The sequence below is a fragment of the Zerene cesonia genome, chromosome 16, assembly GCF_012273895.1.
Source record: "Zerene cesonia ecotype Mississippi chromosome 16, Zerene_cesonia_1.1, whole genome shotgun sequence".
Taxonomy (NCBI): Eukaryota; Metazoa; Arthropoda; class Insecta; order Lepidoptera; family Pieridae; genus Zerene; species Zerene cesonia.
Genome location: NC_052117.1, coordinates 3,599,084 through 3,624,385, shown reverse-complemented (window position 1 = coordinate 3,624,385; position 25,302 = coordinate 3,599,084). Strand labels below are relative to the sequence as shown.

Sequence of the window (25,302 nt, the reverse complement as noted above, 5' to 3'; positions counted from 1 at the left end):
CCTCCATTAAAATTATAAAGAAATGAATTTTACATTACCTCCACTTAGTTATAAACGATGTAGATATATGGATATTGTTTACAATAGCTTTTTGCTATCACAAGTCTATTACCATTGAATTGAACGCATAATAAATATTATAATATATAAAAATATAATGTTTGCTTTGTTTTATCAATAAGATAAAAACCTAATTTTATGAGAACACCTTAATAAAATAAAGAAGAAATTTAAAATATTCAAATTTGTTAAAGTTTTGTCCTACCTAAGTAATCTTTAAAATAATTATTCAAACGGCCAACAGTGTAGCAACTTCGTTAAGAAAACTAGATAAATAGGTTTTAGCACAGTCCATTAGTGCTTAGTGCATAATGTCCTGAAGGTTTTCTTCCACTTTTACAGCATTTAATGTTATAAATTTAAGGTAAAAGGTATAAAAATGGAAGGCCCAAATAGAATTAATATCTGAGTTTTTTAATGGCGTTGCGCTTAATTAGACATTACACAAACGTTGAAATCAAAACAAATAGATAATTGCAGATAGGCTTACAGTAAGCCATAATAAGAACCGGTATATTATAAAATTGTGAATTATATTAAGAGACATCCAGAAACAATACAGAACATCTCACGAATTTGCAATTAAAGAGTTTTCAATGGGTTTTACACGCAATTTGTTTATTTATCCAGAGAGCCGAACACATTACAATAATATACCTGCACGATTCCCTGCGTAGTCTCTAAAAAGAATGAGTAAAATCTTAACTAACTAGTTTAACTACAGTTATTAAATAAATGTGTGATAAATCATAAGGACTAGTATTTCCAATGTATGCCTACACACTACTCCCCACGCGGGTGGCAAGTTCTGAGTAAGTTTTATGCTAGTTTTGCTTACAACCTAGCGTTCCTACTTGAGCATCAGTACTTAAGTTAATCACCTGTAATGAAAGGCTCTTAAAGTAACGATAGCCTAGCTCCCATCAAGGATACCTTATCTTTGCGTAACGTGTACTACGTAACGACTGTTTTCCTAAGCGGTTCAAATCGTTTGATATATCAGAAAGTTATAGAGTTGGTTATCATCAGGTACGACTTTAATACGAAGAGTTTCCGCACGAAACTTATAATGTACACCCATTTATCACCTCCTTATTTAATAAGGCAGAAACATAAAAGGGTAGCAAATTCATACTTCGATCATCGGTCCTTTAACCCGAAAAGTGCAAGTATACCGTATTATATATTTTGGTAAGTATGAGAGAATTTTAGCAAATGTAGGTTATGATGTGGATGTGTCTACTCTAAGGTAGAGGTTTTTAAATATCATTTGTGAATTTTCATTGATACCACTTATGTAGGGTTGTACTTTGAAAGAACATGGGAATGAAACAGGTACTGCCTATTTATAGGACTATTTGCGAATTGCATTTTGTTTACTTAGTTGTTTTGTTTACTTACTTACATATGCCTGGTAGAGATCGCTACTTAGCGATAAGGCCATCTTTTGCTAATTGTTTTAAGATTTTTGTTCGCCTGTATATTATTTATTTTTCTACGCAATAAAGAATTTTCATTCATTCATATGCTATGCTAATAATATATAACAATCCATTTCAAAAAGTTAAGTGCGTCCCATTTTTAACGATATGGCATAGATACAAAGAATACGTGTACGATAAAACGTGTGGTCAAAATATTATTTTAGATGAAGACAGATAGTCGTAATGTAACCAGTGTCGGCATGAATAAGAAACATTCCGATCCATCGCGTCGCAGTCTCCCCGAGGCGTCGTACGTCGCTCAAAGATTAAAAGCGTACTGTATAACTTCTAATAAATTATTTACATGAAGTAACTGTTTATTTTAATTTGTTGTTTCAAAGCTTTTTGCATATGAGATTTTGAGATGACTACTGTCGCTTTTTCCTATAGGCAGATATTATGAGGATTTGAAGTTTACTTTATTACTTAAGTAATGTAATAAGCATAGGTAATAAAATAGACGGCTGACAATTTTCATCCAAGGAAGCTTATTTCAATAGAAATTAGACATCTTGTTAAATCAGGTATAATAAAGAAAGAAGAAAAAGATACGACTCGCTTAACGAAAACAAATAACTGAACTTCACAAATTTCCAATATCGTAACGAAACGCCTCATTAACCGCTAACGCTATGTCAGCATAGTCTATGCAATTCGTCAAACAACAGCCCGCTTGGGGCCCGGAAGTAATCTTCCAGCTAGTCTAGACTGTTAACAATTCCACCCGCAACCACGTCATTGGACTTGCACTGTTTATATAAATAATATACAATTCAGAATTATTGTTTAGAGTTATTTTACATTATTGTTTAGAGTTTTATATTACCTACTGCATTAAGTAAAATTAACCATTTCAGGTCTTGGCTGAAATTTATAGACGAAAATAAGTCGCATTGATATAGATTGCTCCTATAACTAGCGAATAACTTATAATTTAACAAGTTTAGGTACCCACTTTCTCAGCATCGTTATAACATTGACCTAACTACATTCAAAGGACCTCGTAGTAATGAGATAATAACTAAGTACTTACAAGTTGAGTTTCTTATTAAAGTAAACTCAAACCAAGACCTAAATAGCTAGTTAATATTTATAAACCAAGAGAATTTACCAGATCAAGGCTCTGTTGCCGTCTACGTTAATATTACAATCTCTTATTATTAATACCATAACTTCTGATATTTTCCCTATCGTTTTGTCATCCAATCCAATAAGAAGTCCAATTAACTTTCTCGCTGACGCTTATAAAACGACTCCCTAATTACGCATATAAACGATACACGTTTCTCACATAAATCAGTCTTATAAAGCCCCATTAAATCAATTTAGTAATCATTTAATATTAGCATCTATAATTGTCTCTGAAGGTATATGTACAAAGTAAAATATTGTTTGTCTAACCGTGTGAAATTCTGACGAATAAATTATTACACAGATACTATTTCCTTTTAAGGCTCGCATGCCTGTCGCTTGGGCGGCAGTGTCAGTCCTTAAAGCAAAAAGTCAACGTATAGCTAGAAATAGAAATTTCTAATACAAGTTTGAGCTTTCAATGTCCATTGGACTACTAGTACAATTCAATTGGATGAGTTTCTTCAATATTCTGTTGGTTGTAACTACGTAACACAGATACTATATAATATATCAATCTATTAATTCGGAATTGTAGTATGGAAATTTGATTCGAAGAAAAAATAATGACGTTATTAAAAAATTTTTTTCATAATATCGATACCTGGCTAAAATTTACACAAATAGTATCTCTGTCATTTAGGAAAACAAATATGTATAGATATGTATAGAACAAAAAAAAACGTTAATCATGTGTAAAGCGTTAGGTAAGCAAGGATAAAAAGGATAAAAATCTATTTTAAATACTTACTCAGATATCTAAGGAGAATTTACTTTTTCGAAATAACAACTGAAACGTATATTGAACCCTGAAACAGACGAAATATTTCCTTGAACCAAAATAATCATTCGAGGCGTAGCTTATTTAGGGTTTACATTCGAGATCAGACGGAGAGATAAACTTCAGACAGTATTTAGGCGCCTTACTAGCCGAGCTAGGATATAATGAGTCACAACCCAAAAGTTTATTGCACTCTAGGCATAACATACATTGTAGCAACTGCAACCCACGTACTCAAATAAATATGCCGGTAATAACTTTCCCATTGAAACTAAATCGTCGAGTCACGAGTCACTCATACTTTGGTCCCATATTATGACGTCATTAACATTTAAGTTATGATTATTAGAATGTTTAAACAAATAGGAATAGATATCTTAGCCAAAAATCATTACGTTGTATTTTTTTCAAGAGATTGTTGAATCAAAATATATGGACAATTGTAAATTTTTAAATAGTTCACAAACGCTTTCTGAATGAGAAATTTTTCATGAATGCAATCACGTAAACATAGCTTTTATACCATTAGTATACAACAACTGTATATTTATGTGCAAGACGCGTATGTCGTTATTGATACATAACTTGATAAACGTATCTATTAGAATGTGCTAAATAGTAATTACGAAATAAAAACATACTTGGTGCAAACAGCATTTTGACTGCCATGTACTATCTGCATCTATCTGCTTGTTTATCATAAACCCAATTCAGATTGAAATATCGTTAAGTTTTCTTTGTTTACTATCTGATAAATGGAAACACTACATAATATAAAGATAAGTTGCTTCCCATTCCCAAAATTAAACAACGGATTTGAATGGTTATTCTTTTTTTAATTAAATAGAGTAATTCACGAGAAAGGTTTGCATGTTTATAAAAGTTTAATAGAAAAGCGGCAAAAGATAGTTTTATCCTACTAATATCCTATCCTACTAATATTATAAATGCGAAAGTTTGTAAGGATATGTATGTTTTTTTTGCTCTTACACGCAAAAACTACTGAACCGATTACAATGAAATTTGGTACGTACATAGCTGAACAACTGGAATAACATATAGGTAACTTTTAACTGAGGGACTTACGCGGGTGAAACCGCGGGGCGCAACTGGTATGTCATAAAAATAACGATAACCAGAAAATTATTTCTCAATGAACAAATAAGGAAGTTGATATTGAATCAATGCTATAATCACGTCTACATCTCAATTAAGTTGTTGAATGGGTGGACAAGGCGCCGAGCGATCGTCCACTTCTTGAACGCATTCCATTCGAAATCGCTCAAACATTATTGCAAAATACTCCATACAAACAAAAATTTACTTAATTTTTTATAATTGTCGTGTTACGTCGTGTTAGGTATACGTCTGTTCATCTTTATCTGACCTGCCTTGTATCTTTGTATATTTAAATGAATGAAGAGAAATAGGAAACAAGTAAGAGTAGTGTCAAAAAAGTAATGTTATCACTTAATACATAACAATACTTTTTAGTTATCCAGTGATCTTATAAATTGTAATAAATAAAATAATAATCGGTACTTTATTTCATATCTGACTAGTGGTCCGGCTTCGCCCGTGGTGAATCTTTGGTCGTTGGTTTTATAGCCTTTCTCAATAAATGTGCTATCTAACGCTGAAAGAATTTTTCAAATCAGACCAGTAGTTCCTGAGATTAGCGCGTTCTACCAAACAAACATAGAGTATGTAGCTTTATAATATGAGAATAAAAGAACACTTTTAAAAATAGATTAACAGGTCTGGTATAATACCAATTCATATAATCAATGTAACATTAGGAAGCAAAGAATCCATACCCACAAATGCTTACAGAATAGACATGTCATGTACAAAGAATGTTCATAAAAGAAATTACACCATAAATGGTACCAAATTGTTTTTCTTCCCAACCATTGTCTTTTAATAAGCATATTACGATAAAAACGTTGAATTTCCCCGCAGTAATAAGATTCCTTAGCAGGAATCTTGTCTCGTTGAACTGCTTCAAGACGCTTGACTTGTTAAAAGTAAAACCAGAGATCATTAAATCTTAAAATATCAACCAGACCTACCAGTATTTTAAACTTTTTCCAATATTTACCTTGTATTGCTTAAATATTAAAATTGAATTCCTTTATTCATTTAAACCATCTGTGGTGCATTTACTCTTGTGGCTCATTTTCCATAAGATCTATGAGTATCTTGACCTTATATTTCATACTAACAAATTGTATTAATATTAAGCGTACTTATGTCAATGTTATCTTAATATGTAACACAAACTACTTAATTTGTGAAATCTTTTTACTGTCAACGTTGCGCTTTAATCTAAAATAATCTCGTCAAATAGAAAATAGGTTGATAACCTTAGCTTGTTATGGCAATTAACGAACGTTTAAATGTAGATTTAGAATTGCGATCTGCATATGCGGTGGGCATAATCGGTTCAAAGACCACCTACGCTGCGCCTACACCCATTCCAATGTGCTAAGTTAAGCAAAACAAAGGATTGTGTCGATCCCATGAGATTTTATAGGAAAAAACTGATCATCATGATTCATTTTGTTTGACCCCTGACATCACCGCCATCGAATTAAGTACTTTTAACCAGCTTTTTTAGCAATATTTTTCATTTTCTATATTCATTTCGTCCTTTAGAGAACAGTTTCATTAATGAGATAGAGATAAGTTTTACATAAGATTCTCCAAGGAGAATCGTTATTGTTCCACAAACCACAATATCTCACAAGTTAGTTTAAAGTCTACATCCTACACGAACACAAAACAAAGACGTATTTGTAACACATTTTAATGCTACGCAGACAATAGGAACATGCAATGCCAAGAACAGTAACGCAACTATAACATGTAATTTTTACATCACGCGTTTGAGGTCACTACGATTTTCTTATTGCAATGTTTGTCGTTTAGACAGTTTTATAACGTAGAAAGTATAATAATTGTGCGAGAAACGTTGCTACATAATTCTCTTAAAAACGGTTCAATGTACCTTTATTTTAACGATCGTTCTTGTATACAGAGAATTCTGACAACAGTTTGAGGGATATATAAAGAAAACATGGTGCAATTGGAAAAGGCTATTGTCGCTTCAGGAAGTCTATTGAAGGAATAATGGATTTTGAGAATGTCTGTCACAATAGAAAGGGGCTGCCTTATATCTATCAAAGAAAGAGTTACGTCTTAATGGTTGATTATAATAGAAATCCGATTTATATCACACAAATGCTACCTAACAAAAGAAAAAATACCCAATAATAAACGCATATTTATGTCTGGAGTCTGACAAACGCTATTCAATAGCTAGGATGAAACCTACGACTCTTGTTCCCTGGCGACTTCAATGTATATTACTTACTTGTAGATATATAACTACCTGATAATAACAAAGGTAGCTTCAATTTAACTGCAGTCCCAGGATGCGGTACTGATTAACATTCATGTCACCAGACTGACGACTATCAAACTAAGTGCCTATTCAAGCACACACCATTTCTTAGCAGATAGGCTTTAACAACATTCTATTGTCGTTTTTAAGAGTTCTCGTGAAAAAGTATACTTAATTTATACGAATATACGACCATTTACAATTTAAACCGTAAAACGTAAAGTGTAGTAACATTTATAATGTGCGCTTAATTCGTGAAATCTAGAACTCTTACCAAAATAATAATAAGTTACGTTTATCTGTTACAATTATATAATGTACAGAATACGGAACACATACAATATTGTGTATATATATAGAGTAGATAAAGCCGGCAGCACCGTATTCTTATACATATGTAATTATTTAGAGAATTATCTAGAAACGTGAACTAAATATAAAGTTTACGTACAGTACAGCAAACATTCAACTCCAAATTAATTGCAGCACACGTACTAAATTTATATAACTAATAAATTGTAGTTACCTTAGTGTGCGGTTTTGATTACAATATACGAAAGCCAAGCTTAGTTTGCCTTAATTAATATTTAACGAACCTACGTTGCATTATAGGAGTTTTTGATAAGAGCAGTATTAGTATAAGCTTCACTTCAATAGTTCACAACTAGATGTTTTGCTTTAAACTTGATACGTAAATAGTAATTATTAATAGCATACACGAACTTCAAAATCTTCTTCCATTTTTATAGCATTTTACTATAACCGAGAAAATGCAAACTTTTATGGTATTTTATTTTATCGCATAGGGAAATTATGTCGTAAAATCTCTTCAGAGTGTGTACTTTTTACATAAAAACGACCTACTATCTAAATTGCCTTGCCTCAGCAATATCTCCGCTTCCTTGAAGTATCATCTTGATAGAACAATGCTATGTATTATTCATATGTCATATTACATCACAGACATTTAATATTATAATATATTTTCGTTAACAAAAACATTTTTTATCTATTAAAAGATTTTATTTATTGATTATAATGATTAAATATCTATTTAGAATCGTTCGATTTCCTTATCTTATGAAAATGTCAATAAAAATAGAATCGACACTAGTTCTAACATTTAAACTTCACAATTACACATGAGTTAGAACACTATAAAAAATATATAAAATAAAAAGGACCTATAATTCGTTAGGTACAGATAATTTAGTTACTTTAGTCACGAAACTCGCTTATCTCGCAACGAGTTGGCAAAAAGCTCAGATCAACACTTCCAGCTGTGAATTCGTGACGACTGACGACAGCAGAGTGGAAAGTGTCAAGCGAAATCAATGGCAATTGCATTTGACGTGAAATTAAGGTATATTTATTGAACAATGTTATGAAAATTTGTACAATATTGTACATATATTACACGCTAATTAAAAAAATGATGTAAACGTTTCCAAAAATTTACTTAACGTAATAAAAAACACAAACTCACATTTGAAAACAGTAATCATAACAATCGATTTAATACAAACATAATTAAGAGACGCTCTCAATAATCAGGAAGTTTACTATCCTAATTATTTGAATATTAGTTGAGTTAACACTGAACTATATGAAGTGGGTGCGTCGTCCGCATATTTAATAATACATCCAACAAAGGTTAGAATACTTGTCTAAGAATTTCTATTAATCGCTGTCATAATCTTACAAGGGTATATATATCACACGTGTTGTTTTACTACGTTTGTAGAAAGTGAACATATATGGGCTGATGATAATGAGGTATAAGCCTTTATGTCACTTTTTATTTTCGTTGGCCACCATAACTGAGATACGAACATATCAGCCTAGTTTCTCAGCATACGAATTTAATGATATTTACTGCACCGTAGGTTAACTATTCCGTTCTACACCGCCCACGAAATAGGCTATTTGCAATGTCAACGATACATATTCCTTAGAAAAGATTTCAGCCTTAAAATTTTCAAGCTTAAAGTGACAAGCCTGTTGCTTTGAGGATCGAGAAACTGGGCACGAAACGGCTTAAATGAAGTTAGTGTTACGATATGGATACGTTACGACATCGACGTCGCCTCACTGGAGCGGTTAAATAGTTCTTTGAGCAAACTGCGGTAGACGGCATTTAAAGTTTATGCCCCTTCATATGTTCTCATTGTGGTGACATTACACACATTAAAAGCACTATAAAATTATTGTTACGAAATACCTACACGTTGTATGTGTGGAGGATAAAGCAAATACACAACTATCGGAAAGTAAATCCAATATCCATTGTTTTAGAAAACTATCTTTATCTAATTCACCTGTACACACACTAAAAATTAATTAAAATTGTTCTAGCTGATTAGGAGTCATTCAATTAGGGACAGAAGAAATACATATGTATAAAAAGATATTTATCTCAAAAATATAAACATTCAAATTCAATTTGCAAAGTTAAAATTTCAGAACTTATTTTGCAAGGAATCTGAATTCTACCTCCGCAATATTGAATCCTCCAACTATTATTAAGGACAACTTCAGGAATGATTAATGCCTCGATATTCTCAAGCAATCACAGTCTCATTAGGAAATGGGCGGTGATAGCGGCGCAATGACTCCGGAAGCACGCTCGGAAGCCATTTGCATATTGCACCTGGATTTAGAAACTTTAGATTTGTTGGAGCTTGCTTTAATGTTCTGTATTAATCACCGATATTTGTCAGCAATAATTTAATAACCGTACTTAGTATTAATGAAATTCCGCAAGTTGTGGAATAATCATGTCACAATGTCATCAAACAAATATATAAAGAAACAAATGAGATCAGCCTTACTAAAGGCAAATGATGTTTATTAATATTTGTAATCAACAATTATTATTTACTCTGGAGTACGGTATATTTTATCACAAATAGATACCTACTAATGCTATGGGATACACTTTATCCACTATTACTTTATGGGAGGACGCTTCTAAGACATAGATAATCATAATTCTCGTTCACTACGGCTACCCAAATAACAAACTTTTGATATAATAATTGCGAACATTGCAAAGGCTAGTCTATTGCTGTTACATTACTTACCTATAGTTAGGTAAGTGATGTAACAGCTAACTCGACAACAGCTCAATATCGAAGCCCTTCGTAAAAATTCATAAATTTCAGCTTCCCTATCAATAGAGCGGAAAATAAGCACTAAAACTACGTCACACAAAGAATCCAATAATTGTGGAGACGGGTGAGGCGCTAACGGATATTTAATACCACGAACCCTCCAGAGCACAAAGCATAGTTCCGGCCGCCACCGGGAACAATAGACCGTCGTGCTATATGAAACCGTTAAACCTATATTCTGTTTGTTTTTTTTAAATATGGAATGTTCAATTTGCGGTAAGGAATTAGAGGAACGTCTCGATCTATAAAATTTCCAATAACAAGCGTTTTAAAAATAACTTAAGAATAGAAGAATGCGCTGGAACGTGAAGCACGTTTTAAACCGCAGTTCTCTTCATATTTTTTAAGAAATTAGGATTATATCATACTAAGCAAATTATATATAAATTGCGGTTTAGATAAGCTATTTTACTTAGGAAATCAATAATATAAGAATAAGAATACTACAAATTAGTTTTATTTACAAAACATTATAACGTAAATACATGTAAGGTTAATAACAAATATAAGGTGTGGTTATATAAAAGGGGTCGCCGAAGTACTTCTACAAAATGTAAAATGGGGCCAAATGATAACAATTTAGAATTCTAGAATCGGAACTGTCATTCGTTTTTTGGGAAAGTTGGTTAACAAATATAGGAAAAACACATTCATATACCAACTACAGTAACCGCAAACTAGTAGATACCGTTACGACGAAAAGTTAATATAGTATTTGCTTATGACAGGACAATAAAATTAGCGATGAAGTGAGAGCCGCATCTTTCTACCATATATTATACGTGCACATACACAAGCCATATAAATCTTTAACAAACTAACCAAGCGAGTATTGCTACTTTTAAGTCAACGCGGAGGCATCCGGCTTCGTTCGTGTTATTATGGTTTTTTTCTACATTATAAAGGTTCCCAGTATCATTCGAGAATGTTCTTTCAAGTCTTGTTCGTATGAATAAATGGAATGGGCGAGCTGAGAAAAACAGCATTCCTGTTGAATAGAACGATAGAAAGTCATCTATTATTCCTAGGTAAATAAAATTCCTGGTAAATAATATACAACAACATTAGTTCCATATATTTGGTTAATAGGTATATGATCAGTTAATGTCACGTTGGTTAGTTACAAATTATTTATTCAATTACCTAACCCAATGCCAAATAAACCTCAAGTACAAGAAATAACTGAAAATTTCAACAACTTGTTTTGCATAACGGCGTCGCAATTTAGTCTTAAATTACAATTTATTCAACTAAAAAAAAGTTAAGGAAAATAATAGTTATCTATATTAAGCTACAGCTAACTTCTAATAAACAGATATATTTATAATAAATGATACAAAATATTTATATACCAAGACGTAACAAAAAGTTTTCTTAAATCGAAAAACGCTTAGGGCCAAATAGCATAAGCCAGAGAGGCTCGTGACTCTCGCCATCGAAATGAACATTACTCCGTGACCGAGGGCTCAGTTTAGTAATAACTCCACAACTCGCAAGTTAAGCGTACGTAATTGCATAAAATCGCCTTTGTTGGAATTTCGCTTACATAATCCGCGGTGGGTCTTCTTTTGTTTCCGAAGCGCCATTAAACAACTTCTTCAAATGCAATCGAAAATTAACTTGTAGTTTTGCCGTCGCATTCCGTACGAGAATGTTTCTTGCATTCCTTTCATTTATTTTTATCGATGGTGCAATTAAATATATCCAGACATTAAGTTCTTATTACTTTTTGTCATTGTTTACAATCACTTACCGTAAGGTCCTATTAAGGAGCAGTAAATCATCAAACCCATAAACAATTACTTGAACTACGTAACTATAAAATCTAGTACCCTCCCGCCAGCCGCTTAGTAAATTCCTAATCCGTGGTACACACCGTACCATACTGGTTCTGATTATTATAGTTTCGCGTGACACGACCGCACGGCAACGTCGCGTCGGCGCCGATTGTGTATCTACGCCTCAAAAACATACTCAACAACATGCCGAACCATAATTTGCGACTGTAAATAATATTTAACTCGAAAGCGTTGAAAATACATCGATGATTGACGTATAACATTGTAATGCTGCAGTCATGTAGGACTGGCTGTGTACGCTGCACAATCTTGAGCATCGTGTTACCCTCACCTTGGCCGATCGTGTTCAAGTTATACAAAATAGTTCGTTTAGACTTTAGGGTAACCTCACGGTAGCGCATGACTCACGAATTTCCGACATGCGATCCAATTGTCAATTCATGACAGGCGTACATGAGATATTATTAAATGTTTATTAAATCGATCGAGTGGGAATGCGAATTGAGAGTAATATACTTATAAATTATACACTTACGGGGTATATTTTACTGAAGTCTTAAATATAATGTTGGGTTACAACTATGTCAGATAAAACAAGTTATGAACATTGTTATCGATATTTTAAATTAATGTCTCGGAGAATAGATTAATAAAAAAAATTCCCAGATACGCGTCCTTCAGTCTCTTGAATGGTGAAATAAAAATATACTTATAGGCGATATAGTACGACGTAAGAGCTTTGCATACATAATATATTAATGAATCTCTCGTTGTTTTGGCCTGAATACCGGCATTAATGAATCTTCGAGGAATTTCAATGACGGGGAAGTAAAAAGGTTCACTTGATGTTTAAGTCATGAGAGCATTATCTTTAAGGACATACTCTTAAAGATTGATTAAAAATAATTAAAGGTCAAGAATAGCAGTTAATAAAGGCCAGTATCTACTAAAGATCCATTAGGAATCCAGTGCCTTCTTAGATAATTTAGTTCATGGTCTTATCGACGTAGTTCAAAAACCTGGCCGGAATGAAACTCAAGGGAACATCCAGCTTTAAGTAGCAAAAACGGACAGGTGTTTGGCACGTACCATACGAGACGCTACACCTTTCGTTGTCTTGAAGGTTAGTTGTTTGATGAGTTCTAGTTAAAGAGGAACATCTTGATGTTCCCTTTCTCGAACTGTCAATATTAAATATATATATATATATTTGTTTCCCAGAAAATAAGTGATAAAAAATCCATAAGACAAGAAAAAAAATTCTAATGTAGCCTAAATTTATAGGTTCCTATAGAAGTTTCGTATTAAGCACACGTGATTACAGACACCTAACGCACACACAACATCTAACTACAGTTCCGCAATTATGAACGAAAACAATACATTTCTATAGGTTAAGTTAGTTAGGGAATAAAAAAAGCTTGCATTATAACGAGAAAACCAAAACATGACCGTGAAATTGCGTTTCAAAGTCACCCACTGTCCATCTGGACCACAAGAATCCCGAGAATAGTTTTATAAAGATTTACTGCTGAGGCCTCATGACCTTATTCGTTTTATGGGACCACTCGGTCTACTTTAGAACTAGTTTGTCGTGGACGCCGGCTGAGCATACACATCGATAAGTATTTTACGTAATATGACCCCAAAGCGAGTGCCTGCTAACAGTTTCCGTTCAAATACCAAATAAGGACTAATTGAAGATAATCTCGTGTTTGGTTAGGCGATTTAGAAAAGTTGAAACATCCTCGACTATAAAGAATGTTGATGACACGTTTATAGCTGTATTTTACACTTTAAAACTGGTTACTTACTTACTCTTTTCACATAAAAAGATTGTATAAGTTCATTGTTCACATTATTGTGTGGGTATTTCTTATTGTTATTGTTATACATTGACTTACGTAAACTGACCCCATCGCACATATCGTAAAAATTAGAAATACTTAGTAAAGAATTTACATTTTAGCTTATAACTAAAGTTAAATTTGTTATCATTTTCAATATTACAAAATACAGCTTTTAAGCCAATGTGCATACTGCAGTGACTCAACGCTGTAATCATATAATTATTGCAAATTAATAACCATTAAACTAAATTCTCTATCAACGCCTAATGCAATTTATTACATGCAGCGATACTATCACCGACCAAGACACCAAGTTAAACGTATTAGATTGCAGATACAGATCCATTTTGTACACTGTTGTTTACATGATTGCACTAATGTTTGATCAAATTTGGTGCTTCAACTACAACTGCTATAGGTATCAGATTTGAATATTCAAATAAATACGGCTACTTTATGCAACTGTCACCAAAATAGGTTTGTTTAAAATTAAAACAGCATTGTTAATGGTCGTGTAAGTGGGCACTTGCGTTATACGAATTGAGGCAAGCTTAACAAAATTGATAATATAATATGAAATATACTACATTGTTAATACGTCTATTAATTACAATTCAACATCATATAAATTTTATTAGAACGAGGGTCCAGTTAATCTCATATATCTTCTCCTGTAGTGCAAAGCAACCCACAAATTGAGGATCACCTTCATGCTGCATCTTGCGCACATGTTTATGAACGACGTGTCGTTACTCCTTCGCCGTTAGGTATCACGTGTAACCGCTGGCATTTCTGTTGTGTGCAAATCATTTGGAGCTATGTATAAACAATCTACAGTAAGTTAAATTCAAACAGACGAATAATTACAAAATATAGATGCGACGATAAAGCTTTCAAAGCACCATTAAACGTTTAAGACTTTAATTTCTATACCTTTTCTAGAATTCAAGCCGAGGAACGTTTCTATTGTTAGCAAGACAAATGTAAGATCAAAGTTCTGATTACGAGGCAACAATTAAATCTCGCCATTCGAATGTAACAATCCACAATAGGGCGTAAGACTTACGCATGGGAGTTTTTCTTACATTTGAATATGAATGCGAGGAACAAACGTAATTTTTCACGGTTAAAAACACATTATTACTTCACTTTTTCTATTAATTATTATTGACCCAATTAGAAAGAAGAGCATGCAAAAGTATACTCAAGTTCTGCGTTCTTCGTTATTGTTCATTGCTGACATTGTGCTGTGATATTTGTGATTATAAGTGCAATATCCAACTCCATCCTTTATTGCAACGCGAATTAAATAAATCGTTTGTAGTAGATATTAGCGATTTATGATTTTTTCTTTCGGTTTATATCCTATCCTATCCTACTATCCTACTTCCTACTATCCTACTAATATTATAAATGCGAAAGTTTGTAAGGATGTGTGTGTGTTTGTTGCTCTTTCACGCAAAAACTACTGAACCGATTGCAATGAAATTTGGTACGTAGACAGCTGGACAACTGGAATAACATATAGGCAATTTTTTACCCCGATATTCCTACGGGAGACGGACGGCCTTACGCGGGTGAAATCGCGGGGCGCAGCTAGTTAAGCCCATAAAGTTTTCATTTGCAACTTTACTTATAAAATTGCCATGTTTTAATACCTTCGCATTGAATACTAAGCTAAATTTATACCGATTATTTTAGATTACTATAATTTAAAAGTAAAAGCCTTTTAAATTCAAAGAGATTCATCCGTCCAACAGATTCCTAGCTTGTGTCTTCATTATTAAAAACACTTGCCGATTCACAAAACTGGTTCCAACGACCCATCCACTTGATCTTGTGTCTTGGCTAACTTTCACGAGATTCCTCCGAGGCCCCCGACGTCGCATCGCGTGAACACTTTACAAGTCAGCGGTTACCGGGTTAAGTTGAATTAGGAAGCTTTCCTCGAAGACCTTCGACTTACAACTTTACACAGTACAGAAAATATAATAATACCATTCTATTTGGATAGAAATTCATATAGTGGGTTGTGGGAAAAATAAACTGAGTATGAGAAATATCAACTTCTTGTAACACACATGCCGTATCAATAGATACCTATTTTTATTCTGTATAGATTTATAAAACTAACGGTTTTATAAAGTTGCCTATTTGCACATAGAATTAGACCTTCATTGACACGATAACCGCTAGTGGCAAGGCTGTGTTGAATTTAAACAAACTTCAAATATATGAGTAAATATTAAAACATTTTAGATTTAATTTTTTTATCCAATACTTATAAGTTACCTAACAACAAAACCATTCAAACAAGCTTTAATAATTTGAAGGCAATTAAAGAATTTAATAACTAGTTAAGTTTATCGAAAACATTGACATTCAAGGATTTTTAATAAAAGATTGGTTCAGTGAATGATAACGTTTTATTATTGAAAGCATTAATAAATTGATAATAAATGAATAATTCATTCAAAAGAAACATGTAATTTAAATTCTTACGCTTGAGATTAAGAAAGTGTGATAAAAGTGAAATTTCTACGAGAAATTTACTTGATCGTAGGTACTTAATTAATAGAATAATTTGCGAAATAATTCAAATGAAAGTAAGTTTAACTCACAGCGAACGTATAGTGGTATACATTCATTTCTATTTCTACTGAAGCCAGCGAGGCGCAGTGAACTATGAGAGCAAAATAATTATACTAGACTACGTTCAGCAAATAGAAGTTAACACGCCTTTACATTATTTCTCGGTTTTATCGACTTATATGAAATTCAATTCCACGAAGTAATTGTTGGAGGCATCCTTAAATTATATGTCTAAAATAAGTTTTACCTGAAGCGTGTTCGATTTTTTATACTAATGTTGTTAGGTTTCTCTTAGTATGTTTTATACGAGTAGCTGGGCATCAGATAATTTATAAGAAGTAGGTATAAATTTGTAACTAAGAGATAAACTATATGTACATACTTAATTTAATAATCATCATCATCAGCCCATATATGTTCCCACTGCTGGAACACAGGCCACCTATGAGCGTTCAGGCCATAGTCCACCACGCTGGCCAAGTGCGGGTTGGCAATTGTCACATGTCATCAAACTTTTGATTTTTGGACATGCCGGTTTCCTCACGATGATTTCCTTCACCGTTTTAAGCAGTGGTGTTGTTATCCACATGTACAGATAAATTGAAATATGAATTTATTTCCTGCACGCTCGCCCGGTCTCGAACCCCGACTTATCGATCTTGAAGTCCGAGGTTCTCAATTCAATAATACTCGTAAGAAAACATAATTTAGCATATATGATATAACATTTTCATGCTTTTACGAAAGAGAACATATAAGTCAGTTATATCAAGCATAAAGAAATTCATATTCATGTTACTAGATAAAAAAATAACTTTTGCTAATAAAATTAGAGAGGAAATAGATAATATAAATTGTTAAAGCCACAGAACCGGTCCGCATGCCGCCGCCGTCGTCTACAACGACTTTTGAACTTCTATTGAGCTAATAGAAATATTTTGCCCTCATTGGATGCACAAACTATCTCGTTATCTAATTACGGTCTATTATACAATCCGTTCATTTCATTAAAAATACGGACAGCAATGGGACTTCCATGTTAATAGTTCTTTTAACGGCATAATGAACGTAACAATGTGAAGCTGTGAAATAATAGATGAGGTAAGATAAAAGGAAGTATAATGAATAACTAAATATATACAACGGAAGTTATTTAGTTCAACACGTTCGTTGACCTAGTAACAACTAACTATCACTACGAAAATGAAGAGATCTTACTTAGTATGTTGATTGCTTCATATAACATGTGGTTATATATAATAAAGACGTTTTAAAACCTGGGTAGAAGCGGGTAGCAGATTAAAATAAACTGCAAACGGAAGACTTAAGTACTTACATATTTTTTACACACATAACCTATTTTATACATACATCCTACATACGTAGGTAGGAACTACTTATATTTAAATCATTATAGCCTAAGTCTGTCCCACATATTTATCATGAAAAGTATTCATTTCTTTAATAGCTTGAAAATATACGCTCTTGTTAACGCAACCAAAACTGACAGAATATTTCACTAACATTATCTGTACAAGAATATCTCAGTTCTTTACATTCATTGTCAAATATGTTCAACGGGATATGTGGAACACCTCTGTGGTTAAATAAAATATCATTCGTCTGTCTGCAGTTGAATATGATATTATTCTGGAGGTCGAATGTGATAATTGGGTTGGTAGGTTCCGAACACTTCTAGGAAATTATCCTCATCAATATTTATGTTGTGTACTGTTTAATTTATAATTACAATTGATATACATTATACATGTCTGGTTTGAAAGATTTGCAATAAAAAAAAAACAATTTTATCATCACCTTATGTTGTTGAATTATCATTTCCCTTACAAATTAGTTTCATCTACCAAGCAAACCATGCGAACTGAAAATTGAAATTGAAATAAAAGTAAATAAAAACATATAAAAATCCGATACACAAACCGTAGCCGAATTACTTCCTTTATCCATTACCCATTAGTTGGAATTACGTAGAGTCCCAGCATCCCCTATCTCATTCCACCCAATCACGATCAGGTCAAAATCACATCTATAATAATTAAACGACTAACATGACGCTGATAATGGAACGGTATTATGTATTGCATACGTGTATTATATCATATAAAGTGAATCAATCTTAAGTAGCTTTATACGTACTAGACGTGTGTTAATTATGACAGTGCTTTAATTATTCAATTAGTGAATTTTGTAACTATTTTAAACGTGTTGGGGTTCTGTTTTCAGCCTTTCGCTGTCCACTGCTGGACGTTGATCTATCGTACGCTATTTATTTATTTATATATTGTGGGTTTCCATCTTGTGCTGAGGCAACCTAGGCTGTCACTAGTACATACTGTATACCAATAACCTTCTTGTACATGTAGCTCAATTTCAGTAGGTATCGTAATTTAAATAATTATTTCAAATTAAATTTGAATAGAAGTAGTTTAAATAAGATGTTTCGAAGAAGTACCATTATCTCCAATACAATGAAACTCTTTAGAGAAAATTAAATCTTGTTATTTGAAGGAATTTCTTTTGCAGACTGTACTTCCTACTTGGCATCAGTCTAGTTGAATTTAATGATTGTTCAATGTTCTATAGAATGTAACAACCTTATGTTCTTAGGCAGAGACAAAATTTCTCACAAATTGTAGAACAAGTTTGACGGTATTCATTACCAAAATTACCTGTCGTACGACATCAATAGGTTATCTTATCTTAAACTTCCATTCCGTAATGGCAATCTAACAGTATTTTGGTTGTCAATGTACACAAATAATGAATATGCTTGGAATTTCATTAAATTACGTAAGTAACCGATAACGCAACTTTTGTAAGGAGATAATATAAACTTTAGCCTCGTACAAAGCTAAATTTGTAAGTATATTTTATTCCGTGGTGTAGAACATCTTTTGACCTTTTGGGTGGTTAAATGTTTACATGGTATTGTTTTTTGTCATGATGAGCTCGCCAGGTTTCTTGTATTGTAACGATCAAATTATCCCAAAATGATTTACTTGTTAACTATAGATGTAGAACGTTTAGCTAGAAAACGAACAAAAACTAAATACAACAAAATATATGTGAAACATACTTAAATAGGTAGATAAAAAAGGTTAATGACATAAAAAACATTTCACACACATATCGATTACTGATAACCTATATAGAAACCGTATTATGATGTATTATCGTAAATTTCTATATTACTAATCACCGAATTTACAAAATATGCTATGACATCAATATATTCTGCTAATATTGCACTTTCTGACAACAAAAGGACGAGGGTTCAAAGGCGTGGACAAGCAACCTTTTTTCGATCTACTTAAACTAGTCTAGAGGTTTGTAGGCTTATTAAAGCATTTTATAGTTAATTCATTCATTATAATTTTGTAACGTTCGCGAAAGCCGATTTTAAAATAGTTGTACAAACGAGAATTCAAAAGCGTTTATAACCAAGGTTAAACAAAACTTGAATGGAGTAGATATAGGCAGTTTCTGAAATAGTTTATGTATTAATATACAAATTATTCATTACATTTTGGATAAAATAGCATCTTGAAAAGAGAGGTATTTAACCAATTCGTCTATTACTTTCAACGAAGTTTTGTTTTCTGTACCTAATCAAAATTTTATTATTATTCAAATATAAGAAGTAATTATACTGAAGTATGATTTCCCATAATATCTAAAACCAATTTTAAAGAAAAGTAGAAGTCGCGAATTTCGTAATCAACGTCGTTGGCGGTCATTGAACTCTGTAGGTAGTAAGTACATAATGCTTATAGTAAACGTGCATTCATGCTTATAATTACTTATTGATTATAGATAAGGATGCAAATTGCGTAAAAACTACTTCTCTCACTCATAATATAGAAGAAAAGCGAACGTGTCAAAATCTACCTGCGATTATAATGTCACGAGATTCTTCTCTACAAACATGCGAAATGTTTTAAATTGTTATATACGTTACATGTGTTTTGCAAAGCTTCAACACTGGCTAGAAACCGCTTAGAAAGTTAATTGTGGACTAAATAATACTTACCCTGTTTGGATGTTCAATGAAAATCAATCCTCTATGTATGTCACTATCACAAACACTAAAACACTAACAAAACGTAACAAACTTTGAATCTTACACACAAATTGAATCACAGGTTTTAACGAACTTACTTTGAACGGTCCATGGCGTGATTTAAGGCAGCATTCGCCGAGATGAAAGCCTTCAACACAAAACTTTTACGGACCTCAAATCTGCCACTTACATACGTTGCACTGTGTCACTTACGGTATATCGCGGATTTTTATACAGAATTAGACGTTTTGTTTACAACATTTCCGAAAAAATACCTCTGAATCAAATAAAACAAACGCCAGGCAACAGAGGTACGTTTAAACTAAGTTGGATCCGCTATAACCGTTGATCCAGTTGTACGGTCGGTACAACAGTCATTTTGAGTTGAACGGCTTTACCGACGCGCCTTGCATGACGTAGACACATCGCGATGTCGGTCTCTTTCTGTTTATAGCAATTTGAGCGGGATGGCATTATGCGACTGGACCAGAGTGGGAGAAGCTACAACCTGCGTTAGCGCAGAAAAGCCTCATACAAGTATACCGACAGGTGAATTATTTACGTGTGTGCGTCTATTCTTACAAGTTTTTTTTCGTAGGTATGGGTGAACTTTTTTCGTAGTTATAAAATAGGTAGTGATCAAAAATTTTATGACCATAAATTAATTTTATGTATTCCAATAACAGTAGGGAATATATTTCTGTAATAATTAATTATTGACAATAAAAAATACCGCGGTAAAAGTAGGTAAAATACATAAATAGGTATGTATGAATGCCGAGTTAAAAATTAAAAATTAAGGTTTTACGAAAATTGTCAATTTTTTAACGGAATCGACCTTTAGTTATGACTTTTTTCAGGTGGGCCATATATTTATAAACATGTATAAAAACATTGTAGAAATTTCCTCGACTAAATAAACAGGCTACATAAACTACCTATTATGATAAAAGGCTACAGGATTGTTAGTTACCCACTTCCGAAAGGTACCCAATTTAACAAGAGTGCTTTTGCTCATTAATTCCAATCAATTCGATAGATCGAGAAATCAGGAAAAACTACGACGAATATTTATTAAGCTCTAGTATATTCATCGTTTTCGTGAAGCTCGTAATTACTAATAATAAAAAGATCGTTAGGGTTTTTTTTTTACTTCCTTTTACCCTATATCTACCTTATCCTATGTCTTACTTTGACACATACATATCAAATTAAATTAACCAAAAAAACGCATACTCAATATCAATGATAGAATTTGTTCCTAAAAGGCTTATCTATCCAATAATTTTACCAAAATGTTCCATTAAATTCACAGTTCATTATCACTATCTCATGAAACTTAGTATGTGTTTTTAAACACAATATGTTGCTGAGAGCAGGTACTTGATCCTAAATATAACAGACTCTAACATGATTTTTCTGTATATCCAGCTTCGTTACTTTTCTATCCTATCCTACTAATATTATAAATGCGAAAGTTTGTGAGGATGGAAGTATGTGTATGTGTATATATGTTTGTTACTCTTTCACGCGAAAACTACTGAACCAATTGCAATGCTGTCTACGTACCAAATTTTGGTATGTAGATAGCTGGACAACTGTAATAACACAATGGCAACTTTTTATCCCGATGTTCCTACGGGATACAGACTTACGCTGGTGAAATTGCGAGGCCCAACTTGTACTTTCCTTAGTTCTGATGAATGTTTGGTAAGATCGTATTTTTAATTAAAGCTACAAAGAGAAAAATATCATAAACGAATGCACATTCTTTCATCTCGTTAAAATAATCAAGCAACTTCGAAGTGTAAACTTTTTCGTAAACACAGTCTTAGCATAAATATCTTTGGCATAATTAAGTAGAATTTTAATGAAGTTAGAAGGCAAGGTGAGACGTTATCAACTGAATTATTTAACATATTTCAAATGTAAAACAGTCTGATAAAAATGTTAATGATAAAAAGAAGTCGTTTATGTTATTAAGAATATGTGTACGACTAATTAGTATAGTCATAATTTATTTGATACTAACGATTCATGTGGGGGTCGAGAACGAGTTGAACTAGCTCGCACCGGGGACGATACCACACCCCCATAGGAGTTCGGGGTATAGTACATAAGGTGGGCAACGCATTTGCAGAGGCCGTACCTCTACATATGTTCATGGGCGGTAGTGCTCCCTTACCGTTACGTGAATCACCGGCTCTATTGCCCGCTATGATATAAAAAAACATTAACATTAATTAGCCATCCAATGCTATGGTTTAGTTTGATTGTTTTGTAAGGCAAGCCATACACGCTACGGTCTGCCGGAAAGGTCCACCTGAGCAAGTATGCCTGCGCAGGTAGACCGGAATGTGTGTGGGAATAGACCTGTGCAGTTTTTTGAGCCTGCGCAGGCGACCGGCGCAAGATCGAAAATCAATTCTTTCGAGTGACGCCGTACGGTGTACCTTTGCGTGTGTGCGTGCGTGTAACCATTTCAAGTAATTTAAGGTATGTTTTCTTGTCCATTCGGAGATAGTTTTTAAAATCATCTGGTTCAAATTTTAATTCATTCAATAAGTTAACATGCCTATATGTTCTCCTTTTCAATAACCAATGCTTACACCACTTTTTTCGCTTCCTTTTCACTGTTTTTGTATCTTTTATTTTCAAAATTAAAGCAAGGCCTAGCACTGCCCGCGCGTCATCGTCCTCATTCGATGCCATCGCAAAAAGAACTGAAGACCGCTCCGGTACACCGGTGTCCCCATACACGCTACCAATGTCCCCATACACGCTACCAATGTTTGGTTAACCTGCACAGGCATAGCTGCACAGATGACCTCTACGGTAGACCGTAGCGTGTATGGCTTGCCTAAGCAACTTGCGTATGATATGATCTAAACACATTTAAATCATTTAGAATAACTAAGTAAGAATAATGACTGCCTTCTTTGTACAGGGGTTAACGCATAAGCGTTGGACCGAGGGGTCCTAGATTCTTGATCTGGCGGGACATAGAGGGCCTATCTGCTTGTCTATAAAGAAAATTGATTAGAGAAACATATGTACATATGTACATCAACTGCTTCATATCCCACCCGACCCGGGACTTCACACACACACACACACACACACACTTTCAAGTAGTTACAATAAAAAAAAAGAGCTTTGCAGAAAACACAACAGAAAGTACATGACTTATCACAATTCATCTGTCATTGTAATATAATAGCCAAAGGGGCTATTATATTATCTTATTCATGTATCTGTAGTCTACATACGTATATATATATACTTAGCTGCAACAGTGACGAGTTAGTAATTGTATAGGAACTTAAAAATTATGCTTTATTTTATGCTTTATTTAATTAAGCTTTATCGTTGCCATACTTTAAACAACAGATTTACTGAATTATAATAAAACGTCTGAAAATGTTTTTTAATATTAATCATTTAATTAAAAAATAGCAATCAAAAGTGATTGTTTTATGCATTATGATCCATTGAAATACGTGTTGTTCAAAATTATGAACTGTATATAGCCATATTATAGAAATGGTACAGAAAATAACTACTTATATAGAATATAGTTTCCCGAGGGATTTCAATATCTGCACTAACGAAGGCGCGATCGATACTCGGTAATAAAATTCAGATCATAGACAAAACAGATGGATGCTGACATACATATTAGATTTTCTTATGAAATATCGTACACAACACCATTTATTGCAAATGTTGTATCGCAATAAGAATGAAATATGCACATAAATCTATGATAATAGAAAAATATTTAAATTTCCTATATAAAAAAACAGACCTGAAGAAGAATGGATAAAGTTTACACAATGTTTTGTATTATTAATTTATTTAAAGATTAGAACAAACTGTTCGTTCATATTGAAAATGAAATGCGAATAAATTTATTAATTGCTATTAGAATTATTCTAACTGCTAATGTTTAGAAAGCTAATTGTAGTTCCCTCTAAACATATAACAAACAGTGCTCTCACTACTTGAATTTATTATTTAATCATTTATTTTCCACGTGTGGAATAAACAAGCAAAAATTAATCGTATATCACAATTACTTTAATATTTATAACAATTAACGTACATTTCTAGGGTTTTCGTATGATAAATTGACACATATCTGTATTTAGTTAGACATAAGTGTAATACAAAGAAAGGACTAAAGGCTATCAAATATCTCAACTGAGAAGATACAACTTCATTATTCATTTATTTATTATTATTTATGCTTTTCTCTCGCATCAATCTTAACGGAGCAGGGGCTACCAGCTAGAACAAAGTAAATAGATGACGAGGAATAATAAAAAGCCACAAAGGGTCAATTACCCCAACAGTGTTTATCTGTGTAGCAAACTTTTCTCGCATTAGATATTGGTACAACTTTGGTATATAAAACAAAACTTACTTCATTGGTCTTACAACTATCAACTACTCTGTATACGTAGATCTGTAATTTGTAGGTACATCTCGATTTTATTGAATTCCTTATTAAATAAAGACTTCATTGTGTTGACTTTTCCATCCAACTTATTTACGCTGGAAGGGACAGCAAATAAAACGCGGCAATTACGATCGTAAATAAATACGGGATAGATTAGCACTATGCCCCTTATTTTGATGTCGTGTGCTAATTGAAGTGTTGAGATTGATTGAGCAATATAATCTGGCGATTGAAGAAATCGTTTCTATCATAAACTTACTAAAATATATCTTGCTAATACTTTTCATTTTATAAACTTATTATAACAATATATAATTATCAAATTGTATCCGGAAAACACGAAATAAACGTTAAAATAAATGTTTCGTTATTCGTTTATAAGTGTATTAGTTAGTTCCAAGTGTGTTTAAAATCAATTACGTCCCATCTCCAACGTGATAATTTATATAAATGCATCCTTTGGTTAGTCAGCATAGTATATAC

At 32.9% G+C, this 25,302-nt stretch overlaps 1 protein-coding gene across 2 annotated transcripts in view; it reads right to left on the bottom strand.

Annotated features, from left to right (window-relative positions):
• LOC119833138 (apoptosis-stimulating of p53 protein 1) overlaps positions 1-25,302 on the bottom strand; it is a 175,965-nt gene that overhangs the window by 103,110 nt on the left and 47,553 nt on the right. The window contains exon 1 of one of the 2 annotated variants that reach the window (XM_038357057.1): positions 20,328-20,727. The exons of the other annotated variant lie outside the window; for it this stretch is intronic. The gene's annotated coding sequence lies outside the window, so the exon portion shown is untranslated. Of the gene's footprint in view, positions 1-20,327; positions 20,728-25,302 lie in introns of those variants that run through there. 2 annotated transcript variants of the gene reach the window in all.